The sequence below is a fragment of the Rana temporaria genome, chromosome 12 (assembly GCF_905171775.1).
Source record: "Rana temporaria chromosome 12, aRanTem1.1, whole genome shotgun sequence".
NCBI lineage: Eukaryota > Metazoa > Chordata > Amphibia > Anura > Ranidae > Rana > Rana temporaria.
This window is the reverse complement of record NC_053500.1, coordinates 138,003,000-138,021,862: the sequence shown is the minus strand read 5'-3', so window position 1 is coordinate 138,021,862 and position 18,863 is coordinate 138,003,000.

Below are 18,863 nucleotides of genomic sequence, written 5' to 3'. Positions count from 1 at the left end.
TATCTTCCCTTCCCTACATACAATCTATCAATATATCTTCCCTTCCCTACATACAATCTATCAATATATCTTCCCTTCCCTACATACAATCTATCAATATATCTTCTCTTCCCTACATACAATCCATCAATATATCTTCCCTTCCCTATACAACCTATCAATATATCTTCCCTTCCCTACATACAATCTATCAATATATCTTCTCTTCCCTACATACAACCTATCAATATATCTTCCCTACATACAACCCATCAATATATCTTCCCTTCCCTACATACAATCCATCAATATATCTTCCCTTCCCTACATACAATCTATCAATATATCTTCCCTTCCCTACATACAATCCATCAATATATCTTCCCTTCCCTATACAACCTATCAATATATCTTCCCTTCCCTACATACAATCTATCAATATATCTTCTCTTCCCTACATACAACCTATCAATATATCTTCCCTACATACAACCCATCAATATATCTTCCCTTCCCTACATACAATCCATCAATATATCTTCCCTTCCCTACATACAATCTATCAATATATCTTCCCTTCCCTACATACAATCTATCAATATATCTTCCCTTCCCTACATACAATCTATCAATATATCTTCTCTTCCCTACATACAATCCATCAATATATCTTCCCTTCCCTACATACAATCCATCAATATATCTTCCCTTCCCTACATACAATCTATCAATATATCTTCCCTTCCCTACATACAATCTATCAATATATCTTCCCTTCCCTACATACAATCTATCAATATATCTTCCCTTCCCTACATACAATCTATCAATATATCTTCCCTTCCCTATACAACCTATCAATATATCTTCCCTTCCCTACATACAATCTATCAATATATCTTCCCTTCCCTACATACAATCTATCAAATTTTCTTTCAGGGTGAAAATTCCTTGTTTAATGTTGCTTACACAAAGCGGGGTATTCTCTGCAAATGGAATGATCTCCGCATTCACTAAGCTAAGGGAAAATTCTCTTTCAGGGTGAAAATTCCTTGTTTAATGGTGCTTACACAAAGCGGGGTATTCTCTGCAAAGCGAATAATCTCTGCATTCATTATGCTAAGGGAAAATTCCTTGTTTGATAGTCCTTGCATGAAGCACGGTTAAGCTCTGCAAAGCAAATCATCCCCTCTTTCACTAAGCTAAGGGAAAATTCCCTTTCAGGGTGAAAATTCCTTTTTTGATGGTCCTTGCATTAAGCGAGGTATTCGCTGCAAAGCAAATGATCTCTGCATTTACTAAGCTAAGGGAAAATTACATTTTTAGGGTGAAAATTCCTTGTTTGATGGTGCTTGCATGAAGTGGGGTATTCTCTGCAAAGCAAAAGATCTCCGCATTTACTAAGCTAAGTGAAAAATCCTTGTTTAATGGTCCTTGCAGGAAGCAGGGTATTCTCTGCAAAGCAAAAGATCTCTGCATTCACTAAGCTAAGGGAAAATTCCCTTTTAGGGTTAAAAATTCCTTGATTGATGGTGCTTGCATGAAGCCAGGTATTCCCTGCAAAGTAAATCATCCCCGCATTCACTAAGCTAAGGGAAAATTCCCTTTTAGGGTTAAAAATTCCTTGATTGATGGTGCTTGCATGAAGCCAGGTATTCCCTGCAAAGCAAATCTTTCCCGCATTCACTAAGCTAATGGAAAATTCCTTTTTTTTATGGTCCTTGCATTAAGCAAGGTATTCTCTGCAAAGCGAATAATCTCTGCATTCATTATGCCAAGGGAAAATTCCTTGTTTGATCGTCCTTGCATGAAGCAGGGTATGCTCTGCAAAGCGAATCATCCCCGCATTCACTAAGCTAAGGGAAAATTCCTTCTTTGATAGTCCTTGCATGGAGCAGGGTTAAGCTCTGCAAAGCAAATCATCCCCGCATTCACTAAGCTAAGGGAAAATTCCCTTTCAGGGTGAAAATTCCTTTTTTGATGGTCCTTGCATTAAGCGAGGTATTCGCTGCAAAGCAAATGATCTCTGCATTTACTAAGCTAAGGGAAAATTACATTTTTAGGGTGAAAATTCCTTGTTTGATGGTGCTTGCATGAAGTGGGGTATTCTCTGCAAAGCGAATGATCTCCGCATTTACTAAGCTAAGTGAAAAATCCTTGTTTAATGGTCCTTGCAGGAAGCAGGGTATTCTCTGCATAGCAAAAGATCTCTGCATTCACTAAGCTAAGGGAAAATTCCCTTTTAGGGTTAAAAATTCCTTGATTGATGGTGCTTGCATGAAGCCAGGTATTCCCTGCAAAGTAAATCATCCCCGCATTCACTAAGCTAAGGGAAAATTCCCTTTTAGGGTTAAAAATTCCTTGATTGATGGTGCTTGCATGAAGCCAGGTATTCCCTGCAAAGCAAATCTTTCCCGCATTCACTAAGCTAATGGAAAATTCCTTTTTTTTTTATGGTCCTTGCATTAAGCAAGGTATTCTCTGCAAAGCGAATAATCTCTGCATTCATTATGCCAAGGGAAAATTCCTTGTTTGATCGTCCTTGCATGAAGCAGGGTATGCTCTGCAAAGCGAATCATCCCCGCATTCACTAAGCTAAGGGAAAATTCCCTTTCAGGGTGAAAATTCCTTGTTTGATGGTCCTTGCATTAAGCAAGGTATTCGATGCAAAGCCATTGATCTCCGTATTTACTAAACTAAGGGAAAATTCCCCTTTTTAGGGTGAAAATTCCTTGTTTGATGGTGCTTGCATGAAGCCTTGTATTCCCTGAATGATCTCCACATTCAATACGCTAAGGGAAAATTCCTTATTTGACTTTAATAAATCAGCCCCGTCGCTGTTTAACAGAATTATCGGAGCTCTTTTAAACTCCAATGAGGTTAATGCAGCGGAATGACTGGAGATGGATTGTGAAGCGCATCGGACGGACACTAACCACGTCAACTTGATAAACAAACCTCCTTCCAAAACGCAGCAGCCGATTGGGTGGCGAGGCCATTAGCTTAATAATAGATGAGAGCCTTTCGGTCCCGGGCTGGCCCCGTGTTTATCATTTGCTCTGATCTAATCTGTTCTAGGTGCCCCCCCGGGAGTTCCGCCAGCTGTTGGTGCCCCCGGTTCCCGGAAAGGGGAGCCCTGCGCTTTCCTGTAATACAAATTGATTTCCATTGAGGCGTTTAACTGCGGAGATTGGATACCTGCAGCGGCCATTCACATTTCCAGGCAGATGCCTTGGCGTGGAGCTCGGCGTGGAGCTCGTCTAGACAGAAGTGTTTTATGGGCTGTAATGGCCTCATATAAATTTCGTCTTTTACAGCGCCGGGGATCCAGGAAAGCCTCGCTCATTGTCATTTAAAATCAGCCAATCGATTTACGCTTTTTGGTATAGCAAGGAGCCTCTTCCATCATGAAGAATGAGCATGTGGATTCCAGCCGGACCATACCTATGGTACCTCTTCTGGTGGTGGACCTCCTCTACCATCACGAAGAATGAGGATGAGGATTCCAGCCGGACCATACCTATGGTACCCCTCCCAGTGGTGGACCTCCCCTACCATCATGAAGAATGAGGATGTGGATTCCAGCCAGACCATACCTATGGTACCCCTCCCAGTGGTGGACCTCGTTCACCATCATGAAGAATGAGGATGTGGATTCCAGCCAGACCATACCTATGGTACCCCTCCCAGTGGTGGACCTCGTTCACCATCATGAAGAATGAGGATGTGGATTCCAGTCGGTCCATACCTATGGTACCCTTCCGGTGGTGGACCTCCTCTACCATCACAAAGAATGAGGATGTGGATTTCAGCCAGTCCATACCTATGGTACCTCTTCTGGTGGTGGACCTCCTCTACCATCATGAAGAATGAGGATTTCAGCCAGTCCATATCTATGGTACCTCTATCGGTGGTGGACCTCCTCTACCACCATTAAGAATGAGCATGTGGATTCCAGCCGGACCCTACCTATGGTACCCCTCCCAGTGGTGGACCTCCCCTACCATCATGAAGAATGAGCATGTGGATTCCAGTCGGTCCATACCTATGGTACCTCTTCTGGTGGTGGACCTCCTCTACCATCATGAAGAATGAAGATGTGGATTCCAGTCGGTCTATACCTATGGTACCCCTCCTGGTGGTGGACCTCCCCTACCATCTTGAAGAATAAGGATGTGGATTCCAGTCAGTCCATACCTATGGTAACCCTTCCGGTGGTGGACCTCCTTTACCATCATTAAGAATGAGGATGTGGATTCCAGCCAGTCCAAACCTATGGTAACCCTCCCAGTGGTGGACCTCCTCTACCATCATTAAGAATGAGGATGTGGATTCCAGCCGAACCATACCTATGGTAACCCTCCCAGTGGTGGACCTCCTCTACCATCATTAAGAATGAAGATGTGAATTCCAGCCGGTCCATACATATGGTACCCCTCCTGGTGGTGGACCTCCCCTACCATCATGAAGAATAAGGATGTGAATTCCAGTCGGTCCATACCTATGGTAACCCTCCCAGTGGTGGACCTCCTCCACCATCATGAAGAATGAGGATATGAATTTCAGCCGGTCCATACATATGGTACCCCTCCCAGTGGTGAACCTCCTCTACCATCATGAAGAATGAGGATGTGGATTCCAGCCAGACCATACCTATGGTACCTCTCCCGGTGGTGGACCTCCTCTACCATCATGAAGTATGAGCATGTGGATTCCAGCCAGTCCAAACCTATGGTACCCCCCCTGGTGGTGGACCTCCTCTACCATCATAAAGAATAAGGATGTGGATTCCAGTCGGTCCATACCTATGGTACCCCTCCCGGTGGTGGACCTCCTCTACCATCATGAAGAATGAAGATGTGGATTCCAGCTGGTCCATACCTATGGTACCCCTCCCGGTGGTGGACCTCCTCTACCATCATGAAGAATGAAGATGTGGATTCCAGCTGGTCCATACCTATGGTACCCCTTCCGGTGGTGGACCTCCTCTACCGTCATGAAGAATGAGGATGTGGATTTCAGCCGGTCCATACCTATGGTACCCCTCCTAGTGGTGGACCTCCTCTACCATCATTAAGAATGAGGATGTGGATTCCAGCCAGTCCAAACCTATGGTACCCCTCCCAGTGGTGGACCTCCTCTACCATCATGAAGAATTAGGATGTGGATTCCAGCCAGTCCAAACCTATGGTACCCCTCCCAGTTGTGGACCTCCTCTACCATCATGAAGAATGAGGATGTGGATTCCAGCCAGTCCAAACCTATGGTACCCCTCCCAGTTGTGGACCTCCTCTACCATCATGAAGAATGAGGATGTGGATTCCAGCCAGTCCAAACCTATGGTACCCCTCCCAGTTGTGGACCTCCTCTACCATCATGAAGAATGAGGATGTGGATTTTAGCCGGTCCATACCTATGGTACCCCTCCCAGTGGTGGACCTCCTCTACCATCATGAAGAATGAGAATGTGGATTTCAGCCAGTCCATACCTATGGTACCTCTTCCGGTGGTGGACCTCCTCTACCATCATGAAGAATGAGGATGTGGATTCCAGCCGGTCCATACCTATGATCCCCGCCGGGTGAGGGACCTCCTCAACCACCATTACTGGTCCCTGCGTTATATTGTGAAACAATGGATCAGAGCTGCAAATATTGTGCTCCTGTTATTCTCCCTACAGCACATTGATATCCAAGATTTCATTTGAAACACTTATAAAACATTTGTGTGCATGCTGCCTGAATTATAGCCGTATATTCTCTAATATAGAAATCCCTATGTTTTCTAGCGCCATCTAACGTCCAAAGGGGGTATATTTTCTCATTGAAGTATCGCAGACAACTATACCTGATTTTGGCCACTAGATGGAGGTCAGGGTTTACTTCCTCTTTAACCACTTCAGCCCCGGAAGATTTTACCCCCTCCCTGACCAGAGCACTTTTTACAATTTGGCACTGCTTCGCTTTAACTGACAGTTGCGCGGTCGTGCGACGCTGTACCCAAACAAAATTTGCGTCTCTTTTTTTCCACAAAAAGAGCTTTCTTTTGGTGGTATTTGATCACCTCTGCGGTTTTTATTTTTTGCGCTAAAAACGAAAAAACTGCGAAAATTTTGAAAAAAAACACAATATTTTTACTTTTTGTTATAATAAATATCCCCAAAAATGTTTTTAAGAAACAAAGTTCTTCATCGGTTTAGGCCGATACGTATTCTTCTACATGTTTTTGGTAAAAAATTAATCGCAAAAGGCCTATATTGATTGCTTTGCGCAAAAGTTATAGCGTCTACAAACTAAGGTAAAGATTTATGGCTTTTTACAGTTTAAATGTCCCTCTTCGGTGTCTTGCCCAGCGTCCATCGGCGGCCTTGTCCGGTCCGGCGTCCATCTTCGGCCTTCATGTTGTCCTCCCCGCTTCTCCCGCGCTGTCTCCGGGCTGTCTCCGAGCGCCGCCGCCAACATATACCGAGCGCAGTACACTCGGCTAGGCTCGGCCATGCTCGGCTCCTCTCGCAGGGCGTGACCGCGAGCGGAGCCGAGCGTGGCCGAGCCTAGCCGAGTGTACCCGAGTGTACTGCGCTCGGTATATGTCGGCGGGGGCGCTCAGAGACAGGATCGGCGTATAACGCGCACCCACAATTTTCCCCTGTTTTTAAAGCGGAGGTTCACCCTAAAAAACAAGTTTCTACCATGCCATTCAGCATTTTTGCGCCGTACTCACTGTTTAATCCCGTAGTTAAGTTTCAGACTCCCCGCAGGGAATAGGCGTTCCTATGCAGAGGGGAACATGATTGACGGCCTGGTATGGCGCGTCACGCTTCCCGAAAATAGCCGGAGTAGGACTTGGCTCTTCACGGCGCTATATGGCGCCTGTGCACAGACTAGGGGCTGAGTGCGCAGGCGCCGTGAAGAGCCAAGTCCTATTTCGGCTATTTTCGGGAAGCGTGACGCGCCATAGCCGGCCGTCAATCATGTTCCCCTCTGCCTAGGAACGCCTACTGCCCGTGGGGAGTCTGAAACTTAACTAAGGGATTAAACTGTGAGTACGGCGCAAAAAAATAAATAAAGGCATACTGTAGCTCACCCTAAAAAATTTTTTAGGGTGAACCCCCGCTTTAAGGGGAAAAAAGTGCACGTTATACGCCGATAAATACGGTATATATAGATATGGACGGAGATGAGAAATATATATATATATCTTTATAAGTGTATTGTTACTATAGAAATGTTATCTCAGATCTGATTGGCTGTGACGGGTCTATTTATTCTTCCTTTGCAGTGACTCCATCACCGGGAGTGATAATCTTGTAGCCGGTGTGGAGAAATCGCTGTAATTAATAGACAAAGTGATGGCGGTGACACCTGAGTGACACAAAGTCCTTTTCTCACCTCCGTCCTTACAGATGATTAATCACAATAAAAGTCCATCGTGCGGCTCGGCGGCAGAACTTCACACCAATGATTCATGGCGGATGCGGACAGCCGCGTCTACAACTCCCTCCACACATCGGAGGATCTTCCTGGAAATGAACAATTCCCAAACGTTTTCTTTCTTTTCAGGTTTATCTCCATATTTGGTTCCTTCCGCTTACGTGTCCGCCGTGAACGCAGCTACAGAAATCCGACCGCAAGTGATGGGAACCCACCAATGCCACAAGAAATGATGAGGGATTGGTTGTCATCAGATTTTCATCACATGGATACCAATAGAAACCGAAAAAATCCAAAATGTTCTCCAAACAGTGGAGTAGATTCAGTAAGCAATTGCGTCTGCGTATCCATAGATACGCAGCGCAATTGCTTAGTTGCGCCGGCGTATCGACTTTTCTGTATTCAGAAAGCTCGATACGCCGACTGCAGCCTAAGATATGACTGGCATAAGGCTCTTATGCCGTCGTATCGTAGGCTGCATTCTTACGATGGCCGCTAGGTGGCGTTCCCGTAGTGGTCAGTGTAGAGTATGCAAATTGCATACTAACGCCGATTCACAACCGTACGCGCGCCCTGCGTTCGCATTTTACGCCGTTTGCATTCGTCGGGTTCTGCGTAAGGCTGCTCCTGCTATTAGCAGGGGCAGCCAATGCTAAGTATACCCGTCGTTCCCGCGTCGCGATTTTTAAAAATTACGTCGTTTGCGTAAGTGAATCGTGAATGGCGCTGGACGCCATTTACGTTCACGTTGAAGCAAATGACGTCCTTGCGAACTACGTTCGGCGCGGGAACGCGCCTAATTTAAATGATCCACGCCCCCTAGGGGATCATTTAAATTACGCACGCTTACGCCGGGCAGTTTTCCAGAGCGCACACGCAAATTACGGAGCTACTGCTTCGTGAATGAAGCGTAGCACAGGTAATTTACGGAGGCGTAGCGTAAAAACGGTACGCTGCGCCTCCGTAGTAGTGCGTGCCCCTACCTGAATCCACCCCAGTGTTGTCAACCGTCAGTATTTTTACTGGCAGCCAGTAAAAAATGGGCACTTTTCTCCTGCCAGTAAATGCCACTTATGCCGCGTACACACGACCGTTTTTCGGGTTCTAAAAAATGATGGGCTGGATTCAGATGGTGTATCTATCCGCCCGGCGTAACGTATCTCAGATACGTTACGCCACCGTAATTTAGGGCGCAAGTTCTGTATTCAGAAACAACTTGCGCCCTTAGTTACGGCGTAACGTATTTGGTCGCCTAATTCAAATTTGGATGATGTGGGCGTGTTTTATGTATATGTGACCCCGCGTATTTGACGTTTTTTTTTAGGAACGGCGCATGCTCCAGTGCGCATGCTAGAAATTCCTCCGCAAATCGTCATTGCTTTCGACGTGAACGTAAATTACGTCCAGCCCTATTCGCGAACGACTTACGCAAACAACGGAAAATGTTCAAATTTCGTCGCGGGAACGACGGCCCTACTTAACATTGGTGCGCCGCATGTACGCCTCATATAGCAGGGGTAACTTTACGTCGGGAAAAGCCTAACGTAAACGGCGTAAATGTACTGCGTCGGCCGGGCGTAGGTTCGTGAATTCGCGTATCTAACTGATTTACATATTTCTAGGCGTAAATCAGCGTACACGCTATTATATTGTATTTAATTCATTGTATCACATCATATTGTACAGTGGAACCTCAGATTACGAGCATAATCCGTTCCAGGAGAATGCTTGTAATCCAAAGCACTCGTATATCAAAGCGAGTTTCCCCATAGAAGTCAATGGAAACGAAGATAATTTGTTCCGCATTGACTTCTATGGCATGCCATACTGCATGTGGCCAGAGGTGGAGAGGGGCGCTGGAGAGCCTTGAAAATACTCGGGGACAGCTCGGCTGATCTCGGAAAGGTTCAGAAACACTCGGGAACGGAGTGTTTCCAAGTGATTCTGAGTGAATCTGAGTATTTCTGAACGGCTCGGAACCATTCCGAGTGTCACCGTCGCTCCCTCACCTCTGTCCAAATGCGGTACTGCACACCCCATTAGCTTGAATTCTGCTCATTTTGTGACACAACACTCGCAAACCAAGTCAGATTTTTTTTTTAAAAGTTGCTCTTTATTCAAAACGCTCGTTAACTCGTAAACCAAGGATCCACTGTATATTATTGTATTATGCTATATTATATAGTATTATATTATGTTATATTATATAGTATTATATTATGTTATATTATATAGTATTATATTATGTTATATTATATAGTATTGTATTATGTTATATTATATAGTATTGTATTATATTATATTATATAGTATTATATTATGTTATATTATATAGTATTGTATTATATTATATAGTATTATATTATGTTATATTATATAGTATTGTATTATATTATATAGTATTATATTATGTTATATTATATAGTATTGTATTATGTTATATTATATAGTATTATATTATATTATATAGTATTATATTATGTTATATTATATAGTATTATATTATATTATATAGTATTATATTATATTATATAGTATTATATTATATTATGTTATATTATATTATATTATGTTATATTATATAGTATTAAATTATGTTATATAGTATTGTATTATATTATATAGTATTGTATTATATTATATAGTATTGCATTATATTATATTGTATTACCGTATTTATTGGCGTATAGCGCACACTTTTTCCCCCTTAAAATCAGGGGAAAATTGTAGGTGCGCGATATACGCCGATACTGCTGTTCCCGGGCGCCGCCGAAATAGACCGAGCCGAGCGTACTGCGCATCCGGCTAGGCTCGGCCACGCCCGCAGCCACGCGAGAGGAGCCGAGACAAGCCGAGAGGAGCCGAGCGCCGCAGCCTAGAGCCGAGCCGAGTGTACTTCGCATCCGGCTAGGCTCGGCCACGCCCGCAGCTACGCGAGAGGAGCCGAGAGAAGCCGAACACACAGGAAATCCTGCTCCTCTCGGCTCGGCAAAGGCGCAAAATCCAAAAACGGACACTCACAACGCTGGACGGACCCCGTGAGGAAGCCGCAGACGGACACCTCCAAAGCTGCAGACGGACCCCGCGCAAGGCCGCAGACGGACACCCACAAGGCTGGACAGACCCCGCTCAAGGCCGCGGACGGACGCCGGACAAGGCCGCCGATGGACGCAGGGCAAAAATTTAAGTTTTTATTTTTTTCCCTAAACTACCTTTTTAGGTTTGGGGTGCGCGTTATACGCCGGTACGCGGTATACCCTGATAAATACGGTATATAGTATTATATTCAATTATATTCTGGCGGATGGGTCTGCACACACAGAACATTTTCCTCTTCTCCGGCTGGCAGATTTGTGCAGATTGAATATTTCATGGCGCTGGATCCCGGCCTCAGCCGCGTAATGCAATATTGATGGGTGCCGAGCAGGAGGCGCTCATACAGCTTTCTAGGTGTTATGCAACATGCAGATGCATTAATTATTAGTGGTGATGTGTGTGGCCCACCGCCTGCAGATGTGGGGGGAATGTGGGGGGAATGTGGGGGGGCTCCTGGAGCTCACATATTAAAGGGGGTCTTCTTTTCCTCCTACATTGTGAGAATGGGAGGCGAGGGGGACGGAGGGGGAAAGTGTGAAGGACGGGAGTAATAAATAAATCCTTCCTTGTGTTTGTGGCTGGGAGGTGAAATGAGGGCAGGAGCAGAAGGCTGATTGATATTCAGGAGAAGACTTTTACTCGGCGAGAGGAAATGATGGAGTATAGATTTCATCTGCGGGGGAAACCGGCCCGTAAATCCTTTCCAGGCTCCGCCCACACAGTCACCCCACCAAAAGTCAGATTTTCGGTGGAGGCGGAGCCTGGAATGCTGAGCACGCCCCTGGATGTCTCGGATCTAATACCAGTCAGACCTCCATGATATAATTCATGAACATGTCTGAACCCTGAGTGCAGAAATGTTCATTGATATCTATTCCCCAATTGCCACAACCGGAAAAATCTACTGTGAGTCCCAAATGCCTTAACAAACCCAGATATTACCTTGCAAATGTAGAAGTGACGTCATCATCACTGGGCTGTACGTAGCCTGTGCAGAGAGCTGAGCTGTGGGAGGGGCTCAGTAGGCTCCACCCACAACAGAAAACTACAGGAGGGGGCGGGGACAAGACCAGTCCCCCTGCACAAGAAGAGAGCAGAGCTGTGGGAGGGGCTCAGTAGGCTCCACCCACTACAGAAAACTACAGGAGGGGACGGAGACAAGGCCATTCCCCCTGCACAAGGAGAGAGCAGAGCTGTGGGAGGGGCCCAGCAGGCTCCACCCACTACAGAAAACACCAGGAGGGGCAGAGACAAGACCGGACCCCCTGCACAAAGAGAGAGCAGAGCTGTGGGAGGGGCCCAGCAGGCTCCACCCACAACAGAAAACTACAGGAGGGGGCGGGGACAAGACCAGTCCCCCTGCACAAGAAGAGAGCAGAGCTGTGGGAGGGGCTCAGCAGGCTCCACCCACAACAGAAAACTACAGGAGGGGCAGAGACAAGACCAGTCTCCCTGCTTTTCATTGGTCAGCAACTTCAGATAATTTTTTTTGTTAATTACTCCTCCCAGCTAAAATGTTTTTGCACTGATACATTTCCCCTTATCAGAGAAAATGGGCATTTTTTTAATCAACAGGTTCAACTCCCATTGAGTTCAGCAATTCAGTGTAGGGACGGTGGGAACCCCTCATAATGGGCACAGGAGGTGTACAGACCCGGGAACTCAGCAGAGGGTCGATGGAAGCCCCTCATGATGGGCACAGCGGGTGTACAGTCCTGGGAACTCAGCACAGGGATGGGGAGAACCCTCATAATGGGCACAGCGGGTGTACAGACCAAGGGACTCAGCACAGGGATGGTGGGAACCCCTCATAATGGGCACAGCGTATGTACAGACTCGGTAACTCAGCACAGGGATGGTGGGAACCCCTCATAATGGGCACAGCGGGTGTACAGTCCTGGGAACTCAGCACAGGGATGGGGAGAACCCTCATAATGGGCACAGCAGGTGTACAGACCTGGGAACTCAGCACAGGGATGGTGGGAACCCCTCATAATGGGCACAGCGGGTGTACAGACTCGGTAACTCAGCACAGGGATGGTGGGAACCCCTCATAATGGGCACAGCAGGTTTACAGACCCGAGAACTCAGCACTGGGATGGTGGGTACCCTTCATAATGGACACAGCCGGTGTACAGAGATGGGAACTCAGCGCAGGGATGGTGGTAACCCGTCATTGTGGGCACAGTGGGTGTACAGATCAGGGAACTCAGCACAGGGATAATGGAAACCCCTCATAATGGGCACAGCAGGTGTACAGACCCGGGAACTCAGCACAGGGATGGTGGGAACCCGTCATTGTGGGCACAACAGGTGTACAGACCCGGGAACTCAGCACAGGGATAATGGAAACCCCTCATAATGGGCACAACAGGTGTACAAAGATGGGGACTCAGCACAGGGATGGTGGGAACCCGTCATTGTGGGCACAGCGGGTGTACAGAGATGGGAACTCAGCACAGGGATAAGGGAAACCCCTCATAATGGGCACAGCAGGTGTACAGACCCAGGGACTCAGCACAGGGATGGTGGTAACCCGTCATTGTGGGCACAGCGGGTGTACAGACCCGGGAACTCAGCAAAGCTGTGAGTGGCCACCAAATACCCCCCTTGCCTTGTATGTTTGCACCACCTCCATCACAAGACCCACCACAGCTCTACACCAACAAGTGACCCAACACTGCAGAAACCTTTCCTTGATCTTTTTTCCCATATTTCTCCATACGGGAAGTTGGAAGTCATGACGGATGGATCGGTTATTTCACCTGATGCTGCGGCGCTCATCGCTCCATAAATCTTGGTAGAAGATCCCGGCACAGATCATCAGTCAATGCCGGGAACAGACTCCGGGAAGATATAAATGACTCGGAATACCCAGGACAGGCGCTCAGACCGACAGCTCATAGGGCCCTGTGTCACCCAGCAATCCAATTTCATGAAGGAAGATTGGGGAATGCGCAAGTCTCACGGTCACGGGGATAACGATTCCTTTATTTTTGGATATGATAGTCCTTGGCCCGGATTCAGATAGATACATTGGAGTATCTCTCGGTGGGGCGTAACGTATCTCAGATACGTTACGCCGCCGTAAATTAGGGCGCAAGTTCTGTATTCAGAAAGAACTTGCGCCCTAAGTTACGGCGGCGTAACGTATGACGTCCGCCTAATTCAAATCTGGATGATGTGGGCGTGTTTTATTTAAATTTCATGTGACCCTGCGTATTTTACGTATTCACGTTCGTGAAAGAATCCCAGTGCACATGCTCAAAATTACGCCGCGAATCGTCATTGCTTTAGACGTGAACGTAACTTACGTACAGCCCTATTCGCGAACGACTTACGCAAACGACGTAAACGTTTCAAAATACGACGCTGGCCCGACGTCCATACTTAACATAGGATACCCCTCATATAGCAGGGGTAACTTAACGCCGGAAAAAGCCTAACGTAAACGACGTAAAAAAAAATGCGCCGGGCGGACGTACGTTTCTGAATTGACATATCTACCTAATTTGCATATTTGACGCGGAAATCTACGAAAGCGCCACCTAGGCTGCGTAAATATGCAGCCTAAGATACGACGGTGTAAGAGCCTTACGCCGGCCGTATCTTAGTAAAATTCTGGCGTATCTTGCTTTCTGAATACAGAAAGAAGATACGCCGGCGCTTCGTAGCACTTACGCGGCGTATCAATAGATATGCCGGCGTAAAGGCTATCTGAATCCGGGCCCTTATTTTTATATCAACCGTCAACCCATAATTCCCTCCACCTCATCATATACCAACGAATGAGTTAAACCTTGGCGTCACGTATACAACGACTCGAAGGCCCAGTCCCACCCAGGATGAAGAAGTAACCTGAGACTTTTATCTTAATGGAAAACATCCTGGATTTCACCCCCTGGGGACCGGTGGGGGATGGGAACGTAGGAAGCTCAAATGCCTAATGGACACTCGTACTTCCAGGATGGACTTGGATGGACCGGTGTGCGTTACGTGGATAAAAATAGCGCATTTGGATGGGAAAAGACAATGATTGGAGGGATGGTAGTCTACGTTCCTTCCGGACTCATTGATAAAAAAGCTTGTGTCTCGCTTCATTGAGAAGGTCAAACTTCAATCATGTGCCCCTCCCCCCCCTTTCTATGACCTCAGAGAGAACATCTCATCATTTAAAATATAATTATAGAAGAATAAAAACTGACATTAACCCCCGGAAGAATTTACCCCCTTCCTGACCAGAGCACTTTTTGCGATTCGGCACTGCGTCGCTTTAATTGATTAATTTAATTGCGCGGTCGTGCGACGTGGCTCCCAAACAAAATTGACGTCCCTTTTCCCCCACAAATAGAGCTTTCTTTTGGTGGTATTTTATCACCTCTGCGTTTTTTTTTTTTTTTTGCGCTATAAACAAAAATAGAGCGACAATTTTGAAAAGAAAAGCGATATTTTTTACTTTAATAAATATCCCCCAAAAATATATATAGGGCCAGATTCTTGTAGATCCTGCGGCGGCGTCGCGTAAGCCATTTACACTACGCCGCCACAACTTACAGGAGCAAGTGCCGTATTCCCCAAACACTTGCTCCGTAATTTGCGGCGGCGTAGTGTAATTGGCCCGGCGTATCCCCGCGTAATTCAAAGGGGGCGGCTTGTATTTAAATTAAGCGCGCCCCCGTGCCGATCGAACTGCGCATGCGCCGGGCTTAAAATTGCCCAGTGCGCATGCTCCAGTTCTCGACGGAAAACGTCAATGACGCCGACGTGGGCGTCATTGACGTAAAGTCGTATTCGCGGACGACTTAGGAAAACGACGGAACAAGCCGACGCGGACCCGACGCCATACTTAACATGGCATACAGCGGACTGGCGTAAGGTTACCCCTCATATAGCAGGGGTAACCTTACACTTACGGAAACGACGTAAGCGACGGCTACGCGACGCTAATTCGTTCGGGAATCGGCGTATCAGGCTCATTTGCATAAACAAATGAGACCTGAACGTAAACGCCACCTAGCGGTCGGCGTTGTATTGCATTTAGGATCCGACGGTGTAAGTGATTTACACCAGTCGGATCCTAGCCTAATTCCGGCGTATCTTGTTTTGTGAATACAAAATAATGATACGCCGGCGGGAAATTCGAATTACGCCGGTGTATCAGTAGATACACCGGCGTAACTCTTCTGAGAATCTGGCCCCCAAAGTTTAGGCCGATACGTATTCTTCTACATATTTTTGGTAAAAAAAAAATCGCAATAAGTGTATATTGATTGGTTTGCGCAAAGGTTAGGGGGCCAGATTCAGAAACAACTTACGACGGCATATCTCCAGTCTGAGTGTGTGCCGTCGTATCTTGGCGCCTGATTCAAAGAATCAGATACGCCTCACGGTTGCCAAGCTACGAGCGGCGTATGTCTCCTACGCTGTCGTTTCTTGGGGTGCATATTTACGCTGGCCGCTAGGTGGTGCCTCCGTTGATTTCTGCGTCTAATATGCAAATGACCTAGATACGCCGATTCACAAACGTAGTTCCGTCCGGCGCATCTATATACGCCGTTTACGTAAGGCGTCTGTCCGGCGTAACTTTACCCCTCATAAAGCAGGGGTAAGTCATGTTAGGTATGGACGTCGGAAACGTCGGAACAGCGTCGTATTTTACGTCGTTTGCGTAAGTCGTCCGTGAATGGGGATGGGCGTAGGTTATGTTCAGGTCGCCTAAACATTGAGCCGATGTATCTTAGGGAGAAAATTCGATGTCATACTGAGCATGCGCCGTTCGTAAAGCGCGTCATTTACGTGGGGTCACGAATCATTTACATACAACACGCCCACTACCAGCCTAGTTTGAATTACGCAGGCTTATGCCGGCCCATTTACACTACGCCGCCGTAACTTAGAGCGCAAGTTCTTTCTGAATACGGGACCTGCCGCTCTAAGTTACGGCGGCGTAGTGTATCTGAGAAGATAGGCGATTCTCTCTGACCCATAGGGCCAGATTCACGTAGGAGAGCGTATCTTTGTGCGGGCGTAGCGTATCCTACTTACGCTACGCCTCCACAACTTATATAGGCAAGTGCAGTATTCACAAAGCCCTTGCTCCGTAAGTTGCGGCGGCGTAGCGTAAATCGGCCGGCGTAAGCCTGCGTAATTCAAATGTGAAAGAGGTGGGCGTGTTTTATTAAAATGAGCCGTGACCCCATGCAAATGAAGCGCCGATCGTACGGCACGCATGCTCAGTATCACGTCAAATTTACTCCCTAAGATACGCCGGCTCAATGCCTGTGATGTGAACGTAACCTACATCCCCATTCACGTACGACTTACGTAAACAACGTAAGCATAACGGACGTAAGCCTAACGTAAATGGCGTAGCAGGCGCAAGTACGTTCGTGAATCGGCGTATCTACCAAAGTTACATATTCCACGTGTAAATCTACCGAAGCGCCCCTTGCAGCCGGCGTAAATATGCACCCAAGATACGACGGCATAGGAGACTTAGGGGTAGATTCACTAAGAGTTAGGCCAGCGTATCAGTAGAACGTCAATCACGTCAACACAAATTAACATAAAACACGCCCCCTCAGCCTATTTTGAATTAGGCGCCCTTACGCCCGCTCGCTTTAGGCTACGCCGCTGTAACTTAGCAGGCAAGTACTTTGTGAATCATGTACTTGCCTCGCTAACTCACGGCGGCGTAGTGTAAACATGATACACTACGCCGCCGCAAAGTTAGGGCGGGCTATGTAAATCTAGCCCTTGCGTCGCTCGTATCTTGGCCAAATTAATGCGTAACTGATTTTAAGAATCAGGCGCATAGATACGACGGGTCACAATCGGACTTACGACAGCGTACGTGGAGATACGCCGTCGTAAGTCCTTTGAGAATCTGGCGCCCATACTGTATATGAAATGTGTTCATTAAATATAAGCAATGGCCCAGATTCAAGAAGCACTTGTGCCCGCGCAACCATAGGTTGCGCGGCGCAAGGGCTTACTTGCTCCGGTGTAACGAGTGCTCCTGATTCAGGAACCTCGTTACACCGACTGCAGCCTAGGATATGACAGACATAAGCCCCCTTATGCCTTCATATCCCAGGCTGCATTCTTGCGTTGGCCGCTAGGGGGCGCGGCCATTGTGATCGGCGTATAGTATGCAAATTGCATACTACCACCGATTCACAAAAGTTGCGCGGGCCCTGGGCACGCAAGGTACGGAGTTTCCGTACAGCAACTTTAGCGCAAGGTTGCTCCTGCTAATAGCAGGGGCAACCAATGCTAAAGTATAGCTGCGCTTCCCGCTTGTGAAATTTAAATTTCACGTCGGTTACGTAAGTGATTCGTGAATGGCGCTGGACGCCATTCACGTTCACTTAGAAGCAAATGACGTCCTTGCGACGTCATTTGCCGCAATGCACGTCGGGAAAGTTTCCCGACGGAGCATGCGCTGTTCGCTCGGCGCGGGAGCGCGCCTAATTTAAATGATTCCCGCCCCCGGCGGGATCATTTACATTAGGCGCCCTTACGCAGGGCTAATTAGCATAGTGCCCGCGCAATTTACGGAGCTACTGCTCCGTGAATCGCGGGCAAATCGAAATATTTGCGTGGGCGCAGAGAAAAATCTTTGCTCTTTGCCCACACAAATATTGCCCCGATCTACCTGAATCTGGGCCAATGTAAGCAGATAAATCTTACATGGTGGTCCAGGATGACCTGGGCTCAGAGGAAGGGCTGAGTGATGCTGGACATCTAGTGGCAGGAAAGTAGTACTGCAGCAGAATCTCTGGATGGATTGAAATGTGATATTGCGACAAAATCTATTTTTTACTTTAATTGTATCTTTTATTGGGATATTCCTATCTATCATGTCTGTGGGTGCAACTCTACGCTTCCTACAGGTTGGTGGCTCAGAAAGTATTGACAGGGAGGCCAATCAGCAGGGAGCGATTGTGACACCCATATATCCGGATACATTATCTATTAGAAATAATATGGATTTCCTCCTGACTCTGCCAGCTGACTCATTCCTCCTTATTATATTCCCCCCCCCCCCCCCCCCGTACAGCTGTCATCTGTCATCTTCCCATCTCCACCCCCCTCCTCTCTACTACCGCCCCCCCATCCAATGTTGATCAAATATAGCTGCCTCCCCGTATACTGCACGGCGTGATTCAGATCCGCACAAAAAGTCAAAAACAGTTTCTTTCTGGCTGTGAATGACGATGTGGGGAGAGGAGGGTGATGACAACCACACACCATCTGCAATTTCTATTTTATAATTTACACACAAACATCAAACTGACAGACTATGTGGAGGGAGACAGAATTCAGGGGTATGATTGGAAACAATGTCATTCATAT